At 40.6% G+C, this 25,533-nt stretch overlaps 1 protein-coding gene across 1 annotated transcript in view; it reads right to left on the bottom strand.

Annotated features, from left to right (window-relative positions):
* Positions 1-19,779, bottom strand: part of shroom3 (shroom family member 3) — a 170,628-nt gene extending 150,849 nt beyond the window's left edge. Inside the window, exon 1 of the mRNA XM_041190643.1 lies at positions 19,605-19,779. The gene's annotated coding sequence lies outside the window, so the exon portion shown is untranslated. The remainder of the gene's footprint in view (positions 1-19,604) is intronic.
* Positions 19,780-25,533: the final 5,754 nt, after the last annotated feature.

Here is a 25,533-nt window from a genome sequence, read left to right as displayed (position 1 = left end):
GAGGTACAGAGCTTTTACAGGGATGCAGAGCTAGAGGAGGTTACAGTGATAAGAAAGGTCATGGCCATTAAGAGCTTTGAACATGAGGACAATAAGTTTAACTTTGAGTTGGAGGTGGACCAGAAGCCCATTTAGGTCAGTAGACATTGGGGTGATAGGTGGGTGGAATTTGTTACAGGTTGGAATTCAGCGCAATTTTTGATAAGCTTAAGTTTATTGAGAGTGGAAGATGGAATGCTGGCCATAGTTGTAGTTCAGTATGGACCTAACAAAAGCATGGATTAGAGTTTGAGCAGCAGGTAGGTTGAAGATTGGGATGGAGATGACAATGGTTGGAAGTAGGCAGAGTCTGTGCTCTCTTGCTGTCCCACATTTTCATCTCCCTCAATTTCACCTCTCTTCCTTTTTTATCTTTTTACTTATGTTGCTCCCCTCCCTCACTTCACTTACTTCACTCTCCTGTTATTTTTCAATTGTCCTTTCTCTTACCATATTGCCACTATTACAGATTTCTTTTCCTTCTACGTCCCACAATGTTGCAAATGCTGCATGTGGAGATGATGGCGAGCAATACAGAAAAACAGAAGGAGTCAGACAAGTCTCTCAATTAGACACGGCTGAAGTAAAAATTGACAAACCCAAACATGGTAAAAGTAGGACAGGCCCTTCCCTGCCCACCCATCCTGGCAATGGTTGCATCAATGGATGCCAGGTGAGAATGGGCTCCACAAGTGCTTCCACCTCCTCCCAGTCAAAGAACATTCTATCAACACTTGTTGGCCAGGTATGCATATGAAGATAGGTAAAGATATTGAAGCTTGTCTGTGAAACCCGTGCAAGGAGTCAATGGTTTTAGCAAAGAGGGGTAGAAAATTGACAGTAAACAGGTTGTGGAAATGCCAGGGTGACAGCACTACTCAAGTCTGTGCTTACCAGTTATAAATACTATGCCTTGTTCCCATCACACACACTGACAGAAGGGACATTTACAAGCGTCAAAACATCCCAAAGATTTAAAACTGTGCAACTTGCATGAAATACTGCACAAAATGTTAGCTTCTACCGCAATGTGGTAACCAGATCATGATTCAGCCATACATGCAATAAACCCTGTTAATTCAGGGTACAGTGTCAGTGCGTGTGGTTTCTGTTTTTGGTCTTTTGTCAATTATTTGGTTGGTAATACTTGATTCATGATGGTTCCCTGGTGGCTGATGTTTCAATTAGAAAATTTAAAGGGATACAATATCTATATAGCAGACTTGTTGCCACGCACATCAATCATCACTGAAAACAGAATTTCATGTTGTTTCTTGGAAAACTCCAACTGCCAATCCTGACACCTGGATATCATCAAGGAGTCTAGGGAAGATTTCGCAGCAACAAGGTGCACTTTATTTATGCTTTGGGCCATGGTTACAAATAGATATAAGCAATTAAAACTTTGTATCTCTTTGTCACTGTGACCAATCTGTCGATACAAATTGTGGTGCCAGATGACTTGGTGAATTTATTAAACATTTGATAATATTTGTATAATATTCTCTGAATTCCAAGTAGACTATTAAGTGAGGTTTAGGTTTGCACACTATTCAGAAATGCTGGGCCGTACTCCTTTTGTTTCACTCTCCAATTCCCACACATGAGTTAAAACATGACAACTGGAAATCTTTTTCTCTCATCCTTCTGTGCCATAAATGACTACGCTTCCATTCATTTAAAATTCCATCTGCCATCCCTTCCCACAACACTTAAACTGTTGCAAATTTATTTTTTCAAGGCAGACTGGAGAAACATTGTCCCTGTATAAAATACACACTGTTGAAAAACAAAATAATTTTTTTAAATGCAGACATGTGTGAAGCGATGCATTTTGGTAGGAAGAACATCGATAGACAATATAAAATAAGGCATGAAATTTTGAATAGGGTGCAGGAGCAAAAAGACCTGGGTATATCTGTGCGTAGGTCATTGAAGGTCGAAGGACAAGTGGAGACAGCAGTTAACAAAGCATATAGTATCCTGGGGCTTTATTAAGAGGGGCATAGAGTACAAGAGCAGGGAGGTTATACTGAATTTATATAAGACACTCGTTAGACCTCAGCTGGAGTATTGTGTACAGTTCAGGGCACCACACTTTAGGAAGGATGTGAACACATTGTAGACAGTGCAAAAGAGGATAGATTGGAGAGCTTTATTTCACCACACTTCCTTTTAATTGATCAAATGATTGATAATGGATGTTATCATTGTATATGCATTCCTAACATAGGTCAAAAAATTGTTCGGGTTCACCAGTACTTTGTAGAAGAAATACCCTAGTGTTTACAATAGCTACTAATGTCACTTTTGACTGAATTGGGTCACTAATGTCACTTTTAGCATGTCAAGTTCCAAAAGCATCTCAAATCAAAAATCCGCTTGCACTCAAAAAAATTTGAGAAGGCCACTAACATGGTGGATATGGAGCACATATGGATGTTGTCTACGTGGGCTTCCAAAAGGTTCCACATAAAAGATTATTGGTAAGTTCGTGAAAATAGAAGTGTATGGGGAAACAGAATTTGGCCCGTCGTGTCTGCACCAGCTCTCCAAATGAGCATTATGATCTAATGCCATTGCTCTGCCTTTTCCCTGCAACCCTGCACATTGTTTCTATTCAAATAATCATCTAATGCCCTCTTGAATGCCTCAATTGAACCTGCCTCCACTACACTTCCAGGCAGTGCATTCCAGAGCCAAACCACTTGTTGTGTGAAAAAGTTTTTTCTCACGTCACATTTGATTTTTATGCAAATCACTTTAAAACAGTGTCCTCTTGTTTTTGATCATTTTATGAGCAGGAACAGCTTCTCCTTATCTACTCTGTCCTGCCCCATCATGATTTTGAACATCTCTATCAAATCTCTTCTTAGCCTTCTTCTCTCCAAGTACAGTCCCAACCTTTCCAATCTATCCTCATAGCTGCAGTCTCTCATCCCTGGGACCATTCTTGTAAACTTCTTCTGCACTCTCTCCAATGTGTTCACATCCTTCCTATAGTGTGGCGCCCTGAACTGTACACAATACTCCAGATGAGGTTTAACAAGTGTCCTATATAAATTCAGCATAACCTCCCTGCTCTTGTACTCTATTCCACTACTAATAAAGCTGGGGATACTATATGCTTTATTAACTGCTCCCTTCGCCTGTCCTGCCACCTTCAATGATTAATGCACATATATACCTAGGTCTTTATGCTCCTGCACCCCCTTCAAAGTTTCATCCCTTATTTTATATTGTCTATCCATGTTCTTCCTACCAAAATGCATCACCTCACGCTTTCCTAAAACAATATGTTGTGGATCCAATCGGGGATCAGGCTATTTTGGATCTGGTAATGTGTAATGAGGCAGCTTTAATAAATGATCTCAGAGTAAAAGATCCCATGGGAAACAGTTACCATAACATGTAGAATTTAGCATTCAGTTTGAGAGTGAAAAACTTGAGTCGGAAACAACTGTGCTAAACTTATATAAGGATAAATACAAAGGAATGAGGGCAGAGTTAGTTGGAGGGGACTGGGAAAGGAGTTCAGCAGAAAAGACAGTTGATAAACAATGGCAGACGTTTAAGAAAATAGTTCATGACTCACAACAAAGATATAGTCCAGTGAGAAAGAAGGATTCTAGGAAGGGGATATATCAACCATGGTTAACCAAGGAAGTTAAGGATAGTATCAAATTGAACGAAAACATGCAACGTGGCAAAGATTAGTGGTAAGCCAGATGATTAGGAAAGTTTTAAAAACCAACAGAAGATGACCAAAAAAATAATAAAGAGGGAGAAAATAAACTTTGAGGGTAAACTAGCAAGTAATATAAAAATGGACAGTAAGAGCTTCTTAATTTATTTTTAAAAATTCATTCATGGGCTGTGGGCATTGCTGGCTAGACCAGCGTTTATTGCCCAGCACTAATTGCCCTTGTTCAGGGTCAGCCACATTACTGTGGGGCTGGAGTCACATGTAGGCCAGACCAGGCAAGGACAGCAGATTTCCTTCCCTAAAGTACATTAGTGAACCAGATGGGTTTTGACAATGGTTTCATGGTCATCATTAGACCTTTAGTCCCAGATTTTTATTGAATTCAAATTTGACTATCTGCTGTGGTGGGAATTGAACATAGGTCCCCAGAGCATTACCCTGGATCTATGGATCATTAGTCCAGCAGCAATACCACTATGCCATCGCCTCCCCTTTAAATATATAAAAAGGAAGAGAATGGCCAAAGTTAACATAGGCCCCTTAGAGAATGTGGTTGGGGAAATAAAAATGGGGAACCAGGAAATGGCAGAGGAGTTGAATAAATACTTTGCATCAGTCTTCACAGTAGAAGACATTAATAGCATTCCAAAAATACTAAAGAATCATGGGGCAAAAGTGGGGGTGGGGGGGGTGGTGGGGGGGATGTTTCTCCTGCCCCAACTGTCTAAAACATGCATGTATAGTGGGTAGAGTTATAGTCCATGCTATTTTCCTTCAATATCTTCTTGTCATTGATAACTATTACTAGGGAAAAAGTACTAGGGAAATTAATGGGTCTAAAGGCTGATAAGTCCCCTGGACCTGATGGGTTACATCCTAGGATATCAAAGGAAGTAGCTACACAAATAGTGGATGCACTGGTAGTAATCTTCCAAGTATCCTTAGATTCTGGAAAAGTCCCAGAAGATTCAAAAATGCCAATCAACGATTGCCAATGTAACGCCCTTATTCAAGAGGGGAGGGAGACAAAGAACAGGTAACTATAGGCCAGTTAACTTAACATTCGTCATTGGGAAAATGTTAGAGTTCATTATAAAGGGTGTAACAGCAGACCATTTAGAAATGCATAATATAGTCAAGCAGAGTCAGCATGGCTTCATGAAGTGGAAGTGGAAAGCCTGACAAACTGATTAGAATTCTTTGAGGAGGTAACAAGTAGGATAGAAAAAAGGGAACCAGTAGATGTAATATATTTAGATTTCTAAAAGGTGTTTGATAAGATACTGCACATAAAGCTCTTAATAAGATAAGAGCCCACGGTGTTGGGGGTAGTATGTTAACATGGATAGAGGATTGGCTAACTAATAGAAGACAGAAGAGCTTCCTCCAGCTCGAAAAATATCCATTGACCATTACTCTCTGCTTTCTATTTTTTTAGCCAATTTTGTATCCATGTGCTATTGTCCCTTTTATTCCATGGGCAATAACTTTTCTCACAAGTCTGTTGTGTAGCACCATATCAAATGCCTTTTGAAAGTCCATGTCCACCACATCGACAGCATTATTCTCATCGACCTTTTCAGTTACCTCTTCAAAAGCCTCCTGAAAATTAGTTAAACAGGATTTCCCCTTTAGAAATTCATGCTGGCTCTTCCTTATCAACCCATATTCTTCCATGTGCCTACTAATTCTATCCCGAATAATTGTTTCTAGAATCTTGCCCACCACTGAAGTTAAAATGGCTGGCCTGTAATTGCTGGGCTTATCTTTAAAACCTTTTTTGAACAAGGGCGTAATGTTTTCAATTCTTCAGCCTTCTGGCACCACCCCTGAGTCTTGGGAAGACTGAAAGATTATGGCCAGGGCCCCTGCAATTTCTACTCTCACTTCCTTCAATATCCTTGGGTGCATCTCATCTGGTCCCTTACCAACTTTAAGTACCAACAGTCTATTCAACACTTCCTCTTTATCAATTTTGAACCCTTCTAGTGACAGAGTTTCCTTGTCTGTCACCATGGCCCGGATAGCATCTACCTCCTTGGTAAAGACAGATGCAAAGTATTCATTTAGTACCTCAGCCATCCTCACACTGATTTTTAATTTGCTACAGATTTGCCCACTCACTTAGACTACGTATCTTTGTAAATTCATTCACATACTGTACTGTGCCTCCTAGCTTAGTGTCAACTAAAAACTTAGATATATAACTCTCTATTCCATCATCCAGATCATTATGGTTATGGTGAAGGCCCCATTAGAGATTCCTGGGTAACACCATTTGACAGATCCTGCCAATCAGAGAGCAAACTGTTTATCCCTGCATTCTTTCTCTTCTACCTGCTAACCAATTGTGACAAGGCTACAAGAAATGGTTTGGGACCAGTGAAGTTATATTCCATCGAAAGGGAAGGGTAGGGCAAACAAATCTAGAGCTACCTGGATGAAAAAGGAGATTGAAATTAAGATAAAGAAGAAAAAGTGCACTTGTGACAGATGTCAGGTGGAAAAGACAATTGAGAATCAAGAGGAATACAGAAGATTTAGAGGGGAGGTGAAAAAGCAGATTAGAGAAGCAAAGAGGGATTATGAGAAAAGTTTGGCAGCCAATACAATGTTAAAGTTAAAGCTAGCCAACTTAGGACTTAAATAAGGAAGCCCCTTTTCACACAAAGGGTAGTAGAAATCTGGAACCAATTATCTAAAAGGTAAGGATTTCAATGGATATGAAACTAAGTTGGGTAAATAGATTTGAGGTACAGATCAGCCATAGTCTAACTGAATATCAGAAGGGACTCAAAGGACTGAATAGCCCCATCTTGTTCCTATGGAGTGTTCCAAAAGCATCATTAACCACAGTTAAAATGTTGTAAGATATCTTGTAACACAAGTCAGCATGGGAGAGGGTATACCCAAGTAATAATAAAACATCTGTAAGTAAAACATCTGACTGCTATGGATACGAGAATGTGCTATTTAATTTCTGGCTTTAAACGGGCACACCTCACTAATCGGAGCAGGTTGATCAGAAATTACTCAAGTTAATTGACCATATCCTAAATTAATGGGTGTTAATACTAACTGGACAGTTCTATTCTGCACAAATCTCCATTGAATATTAAGGTTGTTAAATTAAAATGAGAGATTCATGAGGTGTAACTGCATTAAAATCAAATCCTAAGATGTTATAGCACAGAAGCAAGGTATTTGGCCCATGGCATCTGTCATGGAAATTTTCTCCACAGGGCTGTCTACTCTAATCCCATTATCCTGCTTGCTTCCTCTACTTTTTTTTAAAGTAAATACAATGTTCTTCTTATTTCGTATTTCATATTTGTATTTCATATTTGATTTCTGCAGGCATAGAGAAGATGAGATACAAATTTCCTAATTTGTTGTGAATTTATCATTATTTGGCATCTAATATTACGGGAAAATGTACCTTTGATTTAAGCAAGAAAGACAGAAAGAAAGACAAACTTACATTTATACAGCATCTTTCACAGTTTCAGGATGGACCAAAGCTCTTTATAGCCAATGAATTAGTTTTGGAGTGTTATCACTGTTGTACTGGAAGAAACACGGCAAGTCCCCACAAACAGCAACGTGATAATGGCCAGATAATATGTTTTAGTCGTGTTGATTGATGGCTAAATATTATCTAAGATACAGGAGAAAATTTCCCTGCTCTTCATTGAAACATTGCCACAAGATCTTTCATGTGCACATGAGAGAGACAGAGTTTCAGTTTAATGTCCCACCTGAAAGACAGCACCTCTGACAGTGCAGCTCAGTACTGTACTGGAATGTCAGTCCAGAGAAAAGAATAGTTTGGCAGGTAGTGCTCAGTAGATCGCAGAGGTACGGCATGCATGTGTTACAAGTAGATATATATACCAGTATAATATTATATATATAAAAAATATATACATAATATGCATTTCCATCAACATAATCAACTCTTTAACTCTCATCTTCCAGCATAACATGGGCCCATTATTACATTTGATTAGTTTCATTATGCAGGGCTTCCTTCTCTCGAAAACACAATGGCCAGGATTTTATGGCCTGCCGCAGCGTCTCCTCCTGGCGGATACGTCGAACCATTTAAATCAGTTCGGTGGAATATCCCACCGGGCAGGAGGGGCGGTAAAATCCTGGCCAATGAGTACTTCAAAAGGATCTTTTAATACTAGCGACTGGAGAGCTTTTAATTCAAATATCTATTCCCTAAATCTGCTTTTGTGGCATTACATCTGATCTATTTAAAAACATATATGGCAACTTCCACATTATTAAAGGACTACTTTTGTCTGACAAGACAATTTATCAAATCTAGTGAGAAATGATTATGAACCTTTACAAAGTAAAGGAGATGAAAAGCCTTCTCTGTGACAGATCACACACATGCAGACATGTGAATTCACAGAAGAGGCCAACATACAGCATAGCATGGGACAGTTTCAGCGTATCTTATTTCAGGGACTGAGCCTGCTTCAAAATTCTCCAATAAGCTGACGCTGACTCTCATTTAGCTGTTCTTGGACAGGGCAGTGGTAGAGGTATGACAACTGGCCTGTGTTCCTGGGCTTGGGAGAAGGAAAAAGAAGGAATGCCAGTCAGGGCCCTCAATTTTAATTGTTATTCACAGAATCAAGGAATCCTGCAGCTCAGACTGAGGCCATCCGGCCCATTGTGCCAGTGCCAGCTCTTTGAAAGAGCTACTCCCACTTTCCTGCCTTTTCTACAAATCCCTGCAAATAACGTACATGAGTTGTGCTAGATAAGGACAAGATTGGATTCTCCTGTGATGGTCAAATAGGCTGAAAAAGCTCACCATCTCACATGTAGAAAGATAAGGTACCAGCAGCCAGCACACACAAAATTCTGTGCACTCCAGTGTGTGTTCAGGACGGGTGTGCAGAATATGGGGGAAAATACAGGCAATGTTGCACTTGTTCACCTTTCAGAATACATTAAATTGCAGTCACCCTCTTTTCAAAGCATTACAGTGATGCTGAATACTCCAGTCATCTGCTCTCTGTTGTAAATAACTTCTCTCAAAATGAAATCATTCCGGAGAGGCTGTTGCCATGAAGCGCCATGGATCACAACAGATGGTAGCGAGCTTTGTTCAGGGGGATCTGCTCTGAAGCCCTCCACTCGAGCATGCCACTAACATTCTTCACATGCCTCAGGTCCAAGTTTCACTGCTGTGCGCCTTGTTTCCAAGACAATCTACCCATATTGAGCTACACTTTGGCCTTTTATTAAGGTACGATACAATTCTCTGGATGACACTTTATAGAAATTCCTTCTACAAGAATTTGAACTTTGCTGTCTCCACTCCCCAGCGAAATGAAAAGCTTCACAAAGAATAATACACAGTAATACAATACATAAAGTGGCATTTTCAAATACCTATTTTCATCATTAGAACTTGCTGATTTATTTCATGAGAAAGGATGTTTCTTGGCTACAGACAGCAACATTCAGAATTGGGACATCGGAACTGGTTTTATCAAGTGTAGATGAAGGAATGCATTTAATGGCATTCTATTTTTGACCTGAGAGTTGGTATGGCTACAGGCACATCCGAACAGGCCAGATTTATGTGTAAATGATGCATGCAGTTATTAATATGCAAATCAGCCAGCAACTTCTGACGAGGCGAGATATCCCATGAAATTTGAATTACCACAAGTTATTGGCCAATTTGCACCGCTCCACTATTATTTTTGTGAAAATAGCATCTCACTTAGTTTCCCCATGAGTTTCTTGAAGTTCTGCACTTGCACATCAAGTGCCCATTAAACTCACCATAGAAAGTTAAGTCACGTAATTAATAACATAGTAAACACCCTTTTGATGGCATGATAATTGTTAATGACTGCTAATTAACCTTTCTTGCCTAAAAGCAAATAATTATAAGTGTGAAATCTTATTCCTTTAGGATGTGAATTATTTTAGGAGATTTTAAAAATGACAAATATCAATTTTTAAAATTTTTTCTTACTTATTCTTTTTGTCTCTTATTTTCTCTCTCTTAATCCAATCTTTCTTTCCTTCTTTATTTTGTTTTCTGTGCCTGATTTGACATTGAACTCATCCACTCTAATTCACCCTCCTTCTCAACCCTTCCTGTTTATTTGGGAAATAAATGAATCCTCATTGATTCATGAGATACATTGTTATTCCTGATGTTCTGGTTATTACTGGGTAAATAAGGTTGGAGAGGTTTTGGGAGAGAATGATGTGGTCAACCATGCCAAAAGCTGCAAGCAGGTTGAGAATGATGAAAAGGGATAGTTTACCTTTTCCAGGATCAATGGGATCATGGGATGCCATTTGGGGTTTTGATAAGAAGGCTAATGGAATACTATCCTTTATTACGAGAGGAATTGAACATAAAAGTAAGGATGTTATACTTCAGTTATACATGGCATTGGTGAGACCGCATCTCAAATGCTTTATGCAGTATTGATCTCCTTATTTAAGGAAGGATATAAATGAGTTGGAGGCAGTTCAGATGAGGCTTACTAGATTGATAGCTGGACTAAATGGGTTGTCTTATGAGGAAAGGTTGGACAGATTGGGCTTCTTTCCACTGGAGTTCAGAAGAGTGAGGTGTGACTTGATTGAAGTATATAAGATCCTGAATGGTCTTGACAAGGTGGATGTCGAAAGGATGGTTCCCCTTGTGGGTGAGTCCAGACTAGGGGGCATTGTTTTAAAATTAAGGAGGGCGCCCTTTTAGGACAGAGATTAGGAGATTTTTTTCTCTCAGAAGATTGTGCAACTTTGGAACTCTTTGTCTCAGAAGGCGGTGGATGTGGGGGTCACTGAATATTTTTAAGGTGGAGGTGGATAGATTCTTGTTAGGCAAGGGAATTAAAGGCTATTGTGGGTAGTTGGGAATGTGGAATCCGAAACACAAGCAAACCATGATCAAACTGGCATAGGGTAAATAAAGTCAAGGAGTTAAATGTGTGACTCAAAGATTGGTGTAGGAGGAATGGGTTTTAGTTCATGGGGCACTGGCACCAGTACTGGTGTGGAAAGGAGCTGTTCCGGTGGGATGGGTTTCACTCGAGCCATGCTGGGACTAGTGTCCTGGCGAATCGAATAGCTGGGGCTGTAGAGAGGGCTTTAAACTAAACAGAGGGGGAGGGTTCTGGAGAGGGGATAAGCAGACTTACAAAGCAAAAGAATATGGCAGCATTGCAGGGCAGCTACTTAGGTAATGTTACCCAGCGTGTGACAGGAAGGGACAGAGTGTACAAACATTAAAAGAAAGCAGCAAATAGGGTCAAAGGGGGAAAAAAATAGTAAAAAGGCAAAAATTAATGGCTCTTTACTTAAATGCATATAGTATTTGGAACAAAATAAATGAATTAATGGCACAAATAGAGATTAATGGGTATGATCTTATAACTATTATGGAGACATGGTTACAAGGAGATCAAAGCTGGGAACTAAATATTCAGGGATATGTGACTTTTCGAAAGGACAGGCAGGAAGGAAAGGGTGGTGGAGTAGCTTTGTTAGTACGAGATGGAATAGGTACGATAGCAAGAAATGACCTTGGATCGGAAGATATGGAATCCATACGGGTGAAGGTAAGAAATAACAAGAGGAAGAAGACATTGGAGAGAGTAGTCTATGGGTCCCCTAACAGTAGCTATGCTGTCGGATAGAGAATAAATCAGGAAATAATGAGGGCATGTAAAAAAGGCAGTATATTAATCTTGGGTGACTTTAATCTCCACATAGATTGGGAAAATCAAATTGGCAGAGGTAGCCACGAGCAAGAATTCATAGCGTGTATTCAGGACAGTTTCCTAGAATAATATATTGTGGATCTAACCAGGGATCAGGCTATTTTGGATCTAATAATGTGTAATGAGGCAGCTTTAATAAATGATCTCAGAGTAGAAGATCCCCTAGGAAACAGTGACCATAACATGGTGGAATTTAACGTTCAGTTTGAGAATGAGAACCTTAGTCCGGAAACATCTGTGCTAAACTTAAATAAGGGTAATTACAAAGGAATGAGGGCAGAGTTGGCTGGAATGGACTGGGAAAGGTGTTTAGCAGGAAAGATGTTTGATGAACAATGGCAGATGTTTAAGAAAATAGTTCATGACTCACAACAAAGATACATCCCAGTGAGGAAGAAGGATTATAGGAAGGGGATAAACCAAGGAAGTGAAGGATAGTGTCAAAGTGAAAGACAAAAACATACAATGTGGCAAAGATTAGCGGTAAGACAGAGGATTTGGAAAGTTTTAAAAACCAACAGAAGCTGACCAAAAAAAAAATAAAGAGGGAGAAAATAAACTTTCAGGGTAAACTAGCAAGTAATACAAAACACACAGTAAGAGCTTCTTTAAATGTATAAAAAGGAAAAGAGAGGCCAAAGTCAATATAGGCCCCTTAGAGGCTGGGGAAATAATAATGGGGAACCAGGAAATGGCAGAGGAGTTGAATAAAACTTTGCAACAGTCTTCACTGTAGAAGACACTAATAGCATACCAAAAAGCACTAAGTAATCATGGGGTAAAAATAGCAGAGGAAATAAATACAATAACTATCACTAGAGAAGAAGTACTAGGGAAACTAATGGGGCTAAAGGCTGATAATTCACCTGGACCTGATGGGTTACATCCTAGAATATTATAGGAAATAGCTGCCGAGATAGTGGCTGCACTGGTAGTAATCTTCCAAGAGTCCTTAGATTCTGGAAAAGTCCCAGAGGATTGGAAAACTACCAATGCAACACCCTAATTCAAAAAGGGAGGGAGACAAAAAACAGGTAAATGTAGGCCAGTTAGCTTAACATCCATCATTGGGAAAATGTTGAGGTCTATCATAAAGAGTGTAATAGCAAAGCATTTAGAAATGCATAATATAATCAAGCAGAGTCAGCATGGCTACATGAAGGGGAAATCATGCCTGACAAATTTATTAGGATTCTTTGAGGAGGTGACAAGCAGGATAGATAACAGGTAACCAGTAGCTGTAATATTTGGATTTACAAAAGGTGTTCTATAAGGTACCACACATAAGCTACTTAATGGGCTGAACTTTCCCCCTTTGGGGGGAGTTGTGTGGGGGTGGACGGGAGCTAGCGTGAACCTGATTGGTGCCCCCAACTGGGTTTGCGCCACCATTTTATGTGGGCAGGCCAATTAAGGCTTACCCTGAAGCGCTGAGCAGAGATGCCTCAGGGAGATCAGCTTAAGGTTTTAAAATTTAAATAAAGGAAAAAAAACTTTCAAAACACGTCCTCGCATGTGACAGTGTCACATGAGCTGGGACATGTCAATGAATTTTTAAAATAATTTTTATTGAATTTTAAAACACTTAATGAAACTTCACCCCGCCCGTGGATGAGGTTTCATGAAAAATGCGAAGGCCGCCTCGGCTCTTCACCTGCCCTACAGCCTTAAGGTTGGATAGGCAGCTCCGTTAAGTGTTCTAATTCATTTTTAACAGGCCTTTGACAGTTCGGTGGGCACACCACCAAGTTGGCTGTGCGCCTGCTGAACTGAAAATCTAAATGACGCACGGTGATGTCAGGACGCCCACCCGACATCACCGCGCATCATTTTACGCATCGCCCCCGCTCACCAATCGGAAAATTCTTCCCAATAAGATAAGAGCCCATGATGTTGGGGGTAGTATATTAGCATGGATAGAGGACTGGCTAACTAATAGAAGACAGGGAGTTGGGATAAGGGGAGGCATTTTCAGGATGGCAACCTGCAACTAGTGGAGTGCCACAGGGATCAGTGCTGGGGCCACAATTATTTACAGTATATATTAATGACTTAGGTAAGGGAAGTGGATGTACTATTGCCAAGTTTACAGATGACACAAATATAGATGGGAAGACAAGTGGTGAGGATGACGCAAAGAGTCTACAGAGGGATATAGGCAGGTTAAGTGAGTGGGCAAAAATGTGGCAGATGGAATATAATGTGGAAACGTGTGAGATATGAATCCCAGAAAGCTAACATACAAGTTTAGCAGGTAATAGGGAAGGGAAATGGAATGTTGACCTTTATTTCAAAGGAAATGGAGTATAAAAATAGGCAAGTCTTGCTAAAACTATACAAGGCACTAGTTAGACCACACCTAGAATACTGTGAACAGTTATGATCCCCTTATCTAAGGAAATGTATACTGGCATTGGAGGCAGTCCAGAGAAGATTCAATAGGTTGATCCTGGGGATGGAGGGATTATCTTATGAGGAGAGGTTGAGTAGGTTGGGCATGTACTCGTTGGAGTTTAGAAGAATGAGAGGCGACCTTATTGAAACATATGATTCTTAGGGGCTTGACAGGGTAGATACTGAGAGGTTATTCCCCATTGTGGAAGAGTCTAGGACCAGAAGCCATAATCTCAGAGTAAGGGGGTGCCCACTTAAAACAGAGGTGGGGAGGAATTTCTTCTCTCAGAGGGTAGTCAATCTGTGGAATTCTTTACCGCATTGGGCTGTAAAGGCTGGGTCATTAAGTATATTCAAGGCTGAGATAGACAGATTTTTAATCAGCAATGGAATCAAGGGTTATGGGGAAAAGGCAGGAAAGTGGAGTTGAGGATTATCAGGTCAGCCATGATCTCATTGAATGGCAGAGCAGACTCGATGGGCCGAATGGCCTACTTCTGCTCCTACATCTTATGGTCTTATCTTACTAAATGGTGGAGCAGGCTCGAGGAGCCGAATGGTCTCCTCCACTCCTATTTCTAATGTTCTTATGGAAACCTGATTGGAAAGATTCAAACGTGGAGCTCTGGAGACTATGGGCAGAGATTTGGGAGGCAACACCATGTTCAAGGCCTTTATAGAGAAAAGGAATTGGAAATGGGGCTATAGTTTGGAAGAACAGAGGGATCAAGGGTTTTTTTTGAGGAAAGGGGTGATGATGGCAGATTTGAAAGAGAGAGGGATGACACCTGAAGACAGAGGACTGTTAACAATATCAAGTAACACAAGGAAAGGAAGAAAATTGGGTTGCAATGTTCCTTGTAAAATTTTGTTGTGCGCACCCGGATTTTTCAATGCATGGTACCTTTAAGTTCTTTCGCATCCCTGCTCATGACCTGCATTTAACATGGAACAAGGCCTACATGGTAGCTTCCAGGATCAACACAGCCACACACTCATACATACACTGAATGGATGGTCTGCAGTATTAGGTTCAAGAAAATAGGATCTGGGTCTCATGGGCAAGTTGAGCTCAGGGAGGACATAGAAGGAGATAAGAAAGAAATGAAGCAAGATCTAAGTCCAGGGTTAGGTCATGGGGAATCCTTGGAGGAGGTCTGGCCCATTGGGATAGGGGAAGGGAAGGTATTGGCAGAGGTAGCTGATTGGATGGTCTCAGTTTAGTAATAAAGAAATCCATGACCTCCTTGCACTTGTTGGAGGTGAGGGTGGAGGAGACAGGGGAGAGCAGTTGAAGAAAATGGGTTGCAGTAAAGAAAAGACACTGGGGCTTACTTTTGCAGTCCAGGGTGATCCGAGAATACTGAGCAGATTTGGCAGATGCCAGCAGGATCTGACTGTGTTTTGTGTGGTTCTGACAGTGGATGACTAAACCAGTTGACCATCATGTTCATTCAAGTCGGTATCCATTCGATTTAATACAGCAGTGATGATGGCCATATCAGAGGAACAGCTAGGGTGAGAGAAAATAATGGTTTTATTAGGGATTGGGGATCATGGGTTTAGGTAAGAGGACGGTTGAGCAAATCAGTAGCTGCAGATATGTTGTAGTGAATGAGGGCCAAAGGTTAGATAGTTGTGATTTCAAAAGTATATTGAGTGAATTGGGAGAAGGGCTTTTTTTTCCCAGGGGCAAACACAGAAGGTGGGAAGGTGGAGAATGATACAAGGAAGTGATCAGAGATGACTTTATCGGTGACTGACACAATGGGAATAGCAAGACCACATGCGTTGTCAAGGTAAATGGCTTGGCTGAGAATATGGGTAGAAGGGATTATATGAAGAGAGGTTAAGGGAGAGTAGGAGGGCAGTAAACTCAGAGGAGAGTGAGCATGATGGGTTGAAATTACCAAAGATATCCTCTGGGGAATAGTGAGGCATGGCTGTTTCAGCTGGTGCAATTCTTTTTTAAATCACCAGACTCTTTCCCCTATTTTACGAAACACAGGCCTCTTTTACATTGTCGTTAGTTGTTCCAGGGTAAAAAAATGTTCAAATGGAGACAAATAACCTCCGCGGGACAGTCTCGGATTTACCTCTACTGTTGTTATCACTCCTAAGTAATGTGCAATGTAGGCTTCAGGACGATGATTCCAACAGGTAAAATTACTTCTCTTTATTTTTGCTTTCTGAACTTTCTTTTCCTCTCGCAATCCAATTTTTCTTTCCCTCACTTTACTTATATTTCTGTATCTGATTTGGTATTAAATTCACCACTTTAACTTACACTTTCTTGTTCAAAGCTTGTGCTGTTCATTTCACAACCCTTTAATCTGACTGATTAAGGAGATACTTGCCCTGTTTGATCAGATCCCAGGTGCACTGTACAGGGTATGTGCCACTTCCATCCTGTATTTTCTGCAATTTGTTGCGCAAAAATGGGCAAAGACAAGTCTAACTAACAGCAGGCACTTTGTGTTGGCTGCCACAAGAGCAACTCCACAAGAATTGTATCTGCTGATGAACCGAAGCTGTTTTAATATCTGGCGCTTTATTTGTATCGTAGACCATCCTTTAAGACAAAGTTGAATTCATACTTCTAGCTGCAAATTCCCAACACTAGTGAACCTGCAGTTGTTTTAGTCATTGAAATTGTGTTGTAGTTCTGTGGCTCCATTTTTGGCTATGAAAAATTTAATTAGCTAAGAAATTGCTACTTGAATGGAGAATAGAGGGCACAGCATTGATTACATGGCAGTGAATAAATACAGGGTTACAGATGACATCAAACAAAGAGAAAACCCTTGGATGATTTCAGTATCATAATGACATTCCTAAAATTACTCATTTATTTGTACTGCTTATAGTTTTAATTTTAAACACAGTCTTATAGTATTCTCATTTTGTTTCCGTGGATATAAATTCTGACAATGTAGGCCTGGAAAAAGTCTCAAGAAAGGGTAACAACCCATTTCACCCAATGGAATCGATTATATTGAACATTAGATTATAGTATAAAATAAATGTCTATTAATTTAAGTCACAGCCAAACACTTCCATGCCAAGTGATTGATACTTTATTTTGCTGCATTAAAATGGCTCATCAGCCCAATAGTTAAACAGATCACAGATTTTCTTTTGGGGGAAATGGGGAGCAAATCGTAAAACTATATTAATCTTAAGGGAAGACTTTTGCTAAACCTTTAGTCTAAGTGTCCAATTTTAGACATCACACTTTCAGGAAGGATAGCAAGGCCTTGAAGGGGTGCAGAGGACTTTTACTAGAATGGTACCAAGGATGAGAGACTTCAATTTGTTTTGAGACCAGAAAAGTTGATAGGGAGAAACGGTTTCCACTGGCAGAACTGACAGAACGGTCAATAACCAAAGGATACAGATTTAAAGTAACTGGCAAAAGAACTGCAGTTGGTTGGACAGGTTGGACGGGGCGGGGGTGGGGGGGGTAAGGAGGAGATGGGAAAAATTATTTTACACAGTGAGGTGTTATGATCTGGAAAGCACTGAGAGAGCGGTGGAAGCAGATTCAATAATAACTTTCGAAAAGGAACTGGATATTTACCTGGAGACAAGAAAATAGTAAATAGGAACTGGAGTTGACCATTCCATCCTTCAAGGCTGCTCCACCATTCAACAAGATCATGGCTGATCTTCTACTTCAACTCCACCCTCCCAAACTATTCCCTTATTCCTTGAATCTCTTGGTACCCAAAAATCTATCGGTCTCCATCTTAAATATATTCAACGATTGAGCATTCACAGCTCTCTGTTGTAGAGAATGCCAAAGATTTCCAACCCTTTGAATGAAGAAATTTCTCCTCATCTCAGTCCTGAATTGCTGATCCCTCATTCTGAGAATATGGGCTAGATTTTCACTGCAGGTTCCTAATCCCAAAGCAGGGGTGAATTCCAAATTAGGAACCTGAAACTGTCAGCGGGGGATGCTAGAAGTGATTTTTGAGGAGGCAGCCAATAATGGATAAACCCTCCAGCACTGGAAGATCAGGAACCCCAAACGTTGGGGCTGGGGTCTGCCAATATAAATAACGCAGTTCAAGAGAGTGGGGGGGATTAAAAGTGGCAGGTGGATCGCTAGCCCCAGTCTGCTAGCAGGAGGCCGCCTCCATCTATCAGTCAGGATTCAATCTCAGCAGGGGTGCCGAGGTGAGGGGTGGTGTGCCCCGATTGCTGACTGGGAAGTTGGTGTCAGCACAGTGGCCTTAACAGGCCCTTTATGGTGCATTTTTGTCTACTCACCACTTGCAGGTAGGTATCATCTCCACCAGGAAACTGGCATGCTGGGTAGCAGTGCGATATTGTGGACCCACCCGCCTTCGTTCTTGCCTCCATAGCCCATCCAAAATCCAGCCCAATGATCTCATGTTCTAGATTCCCCAGTCAGGGGAAACAGCATCTACCCTGTAAAGCTCCTTAAGAATTTTATAGGTTTCAATTAGATCACCTCCAATCTTTCTAAACTCCAGAGAATAAAGGTCTACTCAAATAGGACAATTGTCTCATGTCCAGAACCAGGCTAATGAACCTTTGTTGCGCTCCCTTAAGAGCAAGTATGTCCTTCCTTAGGTAAAGAAACCAAAACTGTGTGCACAATTCCAGCTGTGGCCTTACCAATACCCTGCATAATTGCAGTAAGACTTCCTTACCCTTATACTCCAATTGTTTTGAAACAAAAGCTAACATACTTGCCTTCCTAATGATTGCTGTACCTACATGTTCACTTTCTGTGCTTCATGTAGAAGCACACCCAGGTCCCCTTGAATGTAAACATTTCCCAGTCTCTCACCATTCAAAAGTATTCTAATTTTTTACCTACTGAAGTGGATAGCTTCACGCTTTGCCACACTGTATTCCACCTGCCATGTTCTTGCCCGCTCATCCAAACTGTCAGTATCCCTCTGAAGCCTCTTTGTTCCTCCTCAACTCTTACCTTCCCACCTAAAAGGAAAACATTTGCATGGCTTTGGAGAAAAATCAAGAGGCTGGGACTAATTTGTTTGGCCTTTCAAAGAGCCAGTGCAGGTACCATGGTCCGAGTGACCTCCTTCTTTACTGTATAATTTGATGACTAAGTAGAAAAAAATGTGCAGCTTCACAACCACCATCATAAGGGTTTCAAATCATAACCTGCCATGATGTGTAAACAGAATTTTTTTTGCTGTCATTGTGGCAAGAAGAATTGGTCTGCTACTTTCTGACTTACTTGAATGAGGTAAATTCAAAGCTCGATTTAGGATAGTATGAAACATCCAAGGAGTCACTCGTGTATCTATTAACTGAATGCCCAAAGTGCTTTCGGCAGAGGCCTGTAAGTGATTACCTGCGCTTTCCTTCCATCTGCAAATGGTGAGTGAGTGACAAGGGGAAAAAAAAACTTATAATAAAAAAAGTGGTTGTTCTTTCAGAGAGCTCAAATAGATGTCTTGTGTATTAGATTGCCCACAAGAAAGCAATTTATAGAAACGTATGATGAAGCTGCAGGATACTTGGAAGATAAAACAGTGGATTTAATTAAATCCATCAAGCTAGATATATATTTCTAAACAGAGAACTGCTCAGCCCTGATCTTTGCATCAAAAGATCAACCAGAATGGGCTCAGTAATCCTAACAAGTTGCTGCAGAAAACAAAAAAGCACAGTTGAGTACATACCTCAGGCATGGTACATGTCAGTGAGTAAATGCAGAGAGATATACCACTTCCATATCAATCAGTACCACAGGCTTCCCAGCAATAATTCAGCAACAAAACAGTTTAAGAGCCTGCAGTAAGACTCTGTTTCAGCACAGGAAAGGCTTCCTTAAAACAAACAAGGCACAAGCGATCTCAATAAGGGCACCTTGTAGCAAGGAAGTGTCGACCAGACAAATAGAAACGTGGCTCAAATTACTTTCCTCCTCCAAACCAATCACAACCAACTTAACCTGAAACTATGAAGTCACAAAGTATTCTCGTACACTGATTGCCAGTTTCTGTGTGAAAGAAAATAACACCTGATACCCAGGAAATTTTGCAAACTACCCGCACATTGCCAAAAGAAATGAATTACAATAGTGGTCTCAGGCTGTTTAAGGAAAAGAATTAATTTAAATGACTGCTTTAGACTTATTAAAGATACCAGATTTAAAGCATTTTTAAGTACTGCTTTAAAACTCCTCTTCTTCCCACATATGAATTTATAAGTAATACATGTTCCTTTCATTGCTGACATATGTAACTAAGGGTGGTTCAGTGGGAGCAATTTAGTGGTCACCACAGATGAGCACAATGTTCAGCAATTAATACCGCCATTACAGAGGAAAGTTTCGGAAGCCTAAACCAGCAATCGTATCTCATGACCAACAGTCACTTGACTGCTCAAATAATTTATTTTCAGTCGTTGTTGTTCCCTAGTAGAAAGAAATTCACACATAACTGCCATACAAGCTATACTTCAGGTTCCATAAACAATACTTCAAATATTATGATCAGGAATGCACCATTGGAAAGGGTGGTAGAAACAGATTTAATATTAATTTAGAAAAGGGAATTGGATATATACTTGAAAGGGATAGATTTATAGAGCTATGGGGAAATAGCACAGGGGTAAGACTAAACTGGATAGCTCTTTCAAAGTGCCAGCACAGTCACGAAGGGCCAAATGGCCTTGTCCTGTGTGGTACCATTCTATTCTAATAGCCAGGCAGCACCTTATATTCTCCAATATCACTGGGGGGTGGAAAAGCAAAGCATGTGGTGAGATAAATTTTAATTGTTTTGTTAAATAAAAATTTGGACAGCTAAGGCTGAAGCCGCTATAATTAGTGGCAGTATCCCAGGCTAGCAAGAGTAAAAAGCAGCCTCTGGTCCCTCTCCTGAATGCTATTCAGTGACCCATGCCCAAGGTGCATGTGTGGGGAGATTGGGCAGGGGCAAGACTAGGCATGGCTACAATACTCCTTAGAGTCGAAGATTCTCATGAGATGAACTGCCGAGCCCCACAGATGATGAATGACTATTTGAGCAGAGGACAAGAAGATGCTAATGCCTGTGAAACTGCATGCTTGCTTCGTCCACCACTTTCAGGAGGAAAGAGTCAAAAAAAGGAGACATTCTTCCCTGCCCAGAGAAAATTAAACTTCATTAATCTACTAGAACAGCCAGCACTTAAATTGCAAAAACTGCAGCACTGGGGTTTGACTTTAGTATAGCCAATCCACAAGCCTCTGCATAAAATACCATTTGCTGATTAATCAGCCATGTGAAATCTTCACTCACTCTTACAGTGAATGTCTAGTCTCTGAGCTGTTGGCCTATAGGAACTTTGCACAGCTTCACAAGAACTCTGCAAAAACTGAGAAAATAGGACTGGATGGAAAGGTCATATTGCTACCAATGTTAGGAAGTAAGTACAATTTAAACTGGGATCCCTACAGTTTAAATCATCCAAACAAAATCCAAATTGCTGCTTTACTGTTGGTAGAGATGATGAATGGGCTTCAGGCAGGAACTCTGCAGATGTAATTATTTCGACTAAAAGTCTCTCAAAAATAAATCACTGGGCTCTACTGAGGAATCACCCACACTAATCACCTCCAAAGATACTACTCCCTGAAGAGTGAGAGACCCTTTTGCTCAAACAAATAACATGAAAGTTATAGAAACTTGTTTGTTCTTATTTTAAGAACCTTCACGTAAATATTCTTTCTTGAGAGATCCCTTGATACAAGTAAAACTAAATCTTTTGAAAATCCTACACATTGATGTAGGCAAGGGGGTTTTAAAACACATTCTCATCAATGGGATGTACAAAGGGCAGTAAAGCAATCCAACAGAATAATGTTCGCAAACACATTCAAACACCAGCCATTTAAAAGTTGATGAAAAATTACCCCATGTTACCCATTTACTGGGAATGTTAACTTTGTATAAAAATTGTGTCCTCTATATAAATAATACAATATTTGCACAAGTATTAAAATAGGATATCATCAAAAGCAATTATTGCAAAAGACAGTCTTTTGGGATATGAGTGAACCCTAATGCTGCCTTTAAAAGACAGTGTACAATGTACACAAAACATGGGCATTCCACAGGGTATAATATACCAGGTGGAAATTTTCAGAACAAACAAACAATTTCATTCAAAGAAATCAAATGAGGGATAAACCCTTAGCTACTGATTACACAACTCCACCTTCAATCCACCCTTAAGTCGTGGCTGAAGCAAGATGTTCACACTTTAATATCACCACACTGATGGTGTGAAAACCACAAAAATGACATATTCATACTTCTGGATATCTGCCTGCAACCATGAAGGGGGAAATCAAGCTTGTATGTCAAGTTCTATAAAATGCATTTCACTTGGCAGAGTAACTTAATTCATGTTTTGATTGACATTACATAAGGATGGACATGTATATTTCACTATTCATTAAGTTATATAGTTAGTGGATAAATAATTAATTGTGAGCATTTTGGACCACTATTTAATCATGGACTCAACTAAATCCTTTACTTTGAATGCATGAACATACCGGAAGTTAGTTTTCACTCTATATTTTAAAGCAAAAAGACATTAGGCACAATTCTTTGGTTACTGGACTAAGCAAAATTTTCTGCTGGACAGGCAAGCCACGATATCACAATGAGCACAAAAACATTTTCTTTTTCCCCTCCTCTTCTCAGTAACACTCCCATTTGTAAACTCAGCAGCAGATTTCATTGTCAGCAACAATCTGAGTACAAGTACTTCAGGGCTTCCTGGGACAATTCATCTATTCATTTCTACCTGGGCCCTTTGAGAAAGCACCTCTGCTTTCATCAGGTGTTTCCTGTTGTTGAATGGGATTCCTGTGTCAAAATTTGCTTCTTGATCTGGGACTGAAATTGAAGAACACCTTCTCCCCTCAGAGTCTGTCAGCTTTACTTCCATCAAAGGACACAACTAGAATAATACTGGGGATAAATAGCAGGTACAGAAGGATGCAGTAATTGCACAGGTTATTATATAGATTTTATCTTTCAAATGAATCTTAAAAGAAGGACCAGGTGTGAGCAAGGCTTCATGCTGTAGATATAAAGTCCACTCATAGGCCATCTATTCTATAATACACCATAAAGAAATGAGAAAATGATATAGTATATAAGCAAAATACTCCAGATACTGGATATCTGAAATGAAATTTAAAAAATGCTAGAAATTCGACCAGCATTTCAAAGTGCATACAATGGGCATGAAACTGGCCCATGGCTTTGAGACCCTGTGTTCCAAGTGTTCGCCGCCCTTGCCTAGTTCCATGTCAGATCAGAGACCTTCACTGAGCAACACAGCTTTGTCGGTTTAAAAAAAGGTTTGTGCAAAAAGTTTCTGGATAAGCATGAAATATTGCCTATTTACAAACATGCAATCACAATATGATTGGACAGAGTGAATACAGTTTAAAGATAGGGAAATCGAGTTTGATAAATCTATCAGCTTTTTGAGGATGCAACTAATAAGGTAGATAAGGGGAAATTCGTGGATGTAGGCTATTTGGATTTTCAGAACACATTCTATAAAGTACCAAGTAAAGGTTGTTTCACAAAATTAAGGCTCATGGGATAGGGGTAAAAAGTAGCACGGATTGAGGATTGGTTAAACAGAAAACAAAGAATTGGAATAAACAGGTCATTTTCGGGATGGCAGTGTGTAACCAGTGAGGAACTGCAAGAATCACTACTTGGGCTTCAGTCATTTACAATCTATATCAATGATGTAGATGAGGGGATGGAGTGTAATGTATCTATACTAGTTGATGATAAAAGTTAGGTGGGAAAGTAAGCTGTGGGGTGGATGCAAAGAGGCTGAAAAAAGAAATGAACTGGCTAAGTGATTGATTAAGTGAGGTGGAAGATGGAGTATAATGGAGCATAGGAAGAGTGGAAAAGCAGAATATTTTTTCAAAGGGTGAGGCACACTAGAAAATGTTGGCATGCAGAGGAATTTGAAGATCCTTGTACACCAATTGCAGAAAGTAAACATGCAGGTATGCAAGCCACAAGGAAGGTAAACAGTATATCAACATTTGCTGCAAGGGTGTTGGAGAATAAGGGTAAGGAAGCCTTGCTGAAAGTAGATAGAGCTTTGGTGAGACTAAACTTGGACTACTGGATATAGATTTGGCCTCCTTACTGAAGGTTCAATATACTGAGGGCGGAATTGTCCCAGATTTGTACTAAGTGACGTAATGGGCATGTAAAAAGACGTATTACCCATTGGCCACAATGGCGGGTTTTCACTTCCTGCCTCCTTAGTTATGCAGCCACAGGAAACATGCTGCCTTACTGGCGGGCAGCCTCCAATTTGCCTGCCACGCCGCTTCCTCACACTGGGCGCCATATTTAAACTACAGTCATGTGCACACTTCTCAATGCATATAGCCAAGAACTGTTCCAGTAAAGACATGGCCCCAAAAGCCAAGAAGAGTACAGCCCCCTGATTCAGTGATGCAACCCTGGGACACTTTTTGGACACCGTGGAGGCCCACTGCGATGTCCTTTACCCCCGCGTTGGCTGCAGGAGGCCCATCAGTCTCACCACTCCGGCTTGGGAGGCATTGGTAGGGACGGTCAGTCCCAACACTGCACACAAGAGGTTGGCCATCCAGTGCAGAAAGAGGATGAATGATCTCATCCGTGCTGCCAGGGTAAGACAAACATCTCATCATTCTAAACTCACACACTCACAAGCCCATCTCACTCACTGCCAGCTCAAGGGACATCACCACTCACACTCTCACACGCACCCTCACATCTCCATCTGAACTCATCTCCTCTGGAGACTTCCTCCTCAGCCCTCACCATCTTGAGGCTACTTGCACAGATCAGCATGTGCACCCCCCACACACATCCTGGAATCCCCTCCTTCCCCAGTTAAGCCCTCACCATGCTGCCTCTTCTCTTCCCTGAGGCTGCTTCTCCCCCTTCCCCAAGCAAGCCCTAGCCCTGCAGCTGATGAAAAGCCACCCCCACAATACAGCTGGTCTGGTAGGTAGAGACCTGCCTATAGGCCTCCCTCCCCAAAGGTGATGTGGTGCTGCTTGCAAAGCAAGGTAGACAAATAAACCTTGCAGTTCTGAACAAAGTGCAGCATACCATGTGAAACATGTCGGCGTGCAATCACATTAATGTGTTCGGATGATCAAGTGTGGGGGGATTCCAGGCTGACACTTCAGTGCAGTACTGAGGGAGTGCTGCGCTGGCGGCGATCCTGTCTTTTGGATGAGACATTAAATCAAGACCCATCTGCCCTCTCAAGCAGGAGTAAAGTTTTGATGGCACAAGTCTGAAGAAGAGCAGAAGAGTTATCTCCAGTGTCCTGGCCAATATCTATCCCTCAATCAACATTACAAAAACAGTTTAGCTGGTCACACATTGCTATTTGTGGGAGTTTGCTGTTTGCAAATTGGCTGCTGCATTTCCTATACTTCCTGCATCACTGCAGTGACTACACTTCAAGAAGTACTTCATTGATTATAAAGCACTTTAGGACTTGAGGGCAAGAAAGTTGTTACATTAACTCAAGTCTTTTTTTAAGAAAATACATACTTTAAAAAAA

The sequence above is a fragment of the Carcharodon carcharias genome, chromosome 1 (assembly GCF_017639515.1).
Source record: "Carcharodon carcharias isolate sCarCar2 chromosome 1, sCarCar2.pri, whole genome shotgun sequence".
Lineage (NCBI taxonomy): Eukaryota > Metazoa > Chordata > Chondrichthyes > Lamniformes > Lamnidae > Carcharodon > Carcharodon carcharias.
Note: the sequence above shows the minus strand (reverse complement) of the source record. Positions and strands in the feature narration are given on the sequence as shown.